Source organism: Carlito syrichta, unplaced genomic scaffold (genome assembly GCF_000164805.1).
Source record: "Carlito syrichta isolate Samal-C Ts95f unplaced genomic scaffold, Tarsius_syrichta-2.0.1 Scaffold302151, whole genome shotgun sequence".
Lineage (NCBI taxonomy): Eukaryota > Metazoa > Chordata > Mammalia > Primates > Tarsiidae > Carlito > Carlito syrichta.
The window spans coordinates 8467-10284 of record NW_007246247.1 but is presented as its reverse complement, the minus strand read 5'-3'; positions in this window follow the sequence as shown (position 1 = coordinate 10284).

The following is a 1818-nucleotide window of genomic DNA, read 5'->3' as shown; positions in this document are numbered from 1 at the left end:
ACAATGCAGATGACTTTCTTGTTTTTAAGTTATTGATGGTCTACCATGAACCAAATACTATGCTCTTATTTGTTTCTCATTGCACTTGGAATAAATGGGACAGCACCCAGGATCCTGCTGCTCTCTACCTCTCCACACTCATGGCACCCCACTCTCCTCTGCTCTTTATGCACCAGCCACACTGGTGGAGTTTCAAATCTTCAAACTTGACTGGCTTTTTGCTTCACACTACTCCAGGAAACACACATTCAGCAGGGAACCCAGCAGCTTCCTTGGCACATGTTGTTCCCTCTGCCTGGAACATTCCTCCTCTCCCTTATCTGCCTGCTTAACTCTTATTCTTTCCTCAAGTCTCAGCCTAATTTCCATTTCCACAGAAAGACCTTGCCTAAGCCAGCAACCAAATTAGCCTCTCCCCTACTTGAAAGAATAGTTTGAATTCTTTCTAGTAGTCACTGTACTTTTCCTCCACTGAACCTATCACAACTTGTGATCCTGTACCTATTAATGTGTTTATGTGATCATTGTTTATCTTCAGCAGTAAATTCCATGGGGACTGTGACCACAGACTATATCTATTCTGAACATTCCTTCATGCCCAGCATCTCACTGTGTCAATGACATAGATGACAATCAAATAATATTTGTGGAAAGGAGGAAGGAAAGGAGGAGTTGATAAATAATACGAACAACCGTAAAAAGCACATATTCCAGTGGGAATATAAAAACTGAACTATATGCCATATATCAAGGAGATCTTTGAGGGAAAGCTGGAAAGTTCATCAGTTGGGGGAATCTTGATAGATCCTAAGGGAGCAGCTCTCTCAGTGAATTTAACTATAGGGGAAAAGGCATTTCCTTAAACTGAACAAAAATAATCCTTCAACCTCAAGACAGATGTTCTTTCATATATAAACTATAAAACAAAACATAGAGTCATGAGAATTGGTACAAATCGAGGTACAGTATGCAAAAATGATTTTACCAAAAGAAACACTGTATGTTCAGACTACAATCAAAGAGAGTAAAGAAAGAAGGGTCATGCCTGTCATTTATTCAGGCTCTAGGCTGGTATGGACATCAGATATATAGGGAAAGACCAGGAAATGCCACATGATGCCAAGTTTACTTATCAGGGCCTTAAATCAAAACATGTGCTACTTGTAAGAAGAAATTTCATGTTAATATCATAAAACAACTGCATTATAAAGTCTCATGTTGACCTCCTGACCTTTCTAAACACAGAAAACGGAGTGTACCAAACCCAGAAGTTCTGTGTTCAGACCTGTATGTAGGCTGGGATGCAGGCATTGGTACTGCACCCAGGAAAAATGTCTAAATTAGGGTGTAAAGATTGTATAGGGCATGTAAAGATTCCAAACCTCTTCATATTATTAAAGATAATTGTATACTTGTAGGGTGCTTTAGTTATCTTGATGTTAGAAAACTTGAAACCTGTCAAATATAATAAAATATTAGAAATGAAATGATATAGTTTAATGTTTAGTCTCTCTCTTCCGAACTCTTTTCCTGGTCCAAGCCTCATGGACAACTACCAAGCATCACGAACAGTGGGGTACTCTGGGAGCTCACCTTTCTTTTTCTTTCTCTGGTTCAGGATTTTTGTCAAGATGTTGTTTGTTTTCCTTCAGGAAGATTTCATCCTCTCCACTCTCATCAAGACACACAGGGAAATACGCCCATGAGCTAGTGCCAGGCCTCTCTGAAGGAGTTTTCCAGGATTCATCCCAAACACTCTCAGTTAAATTATTTGAATTACACAAACCAGCAGATGACATGAGATGGCATAGTACTTAG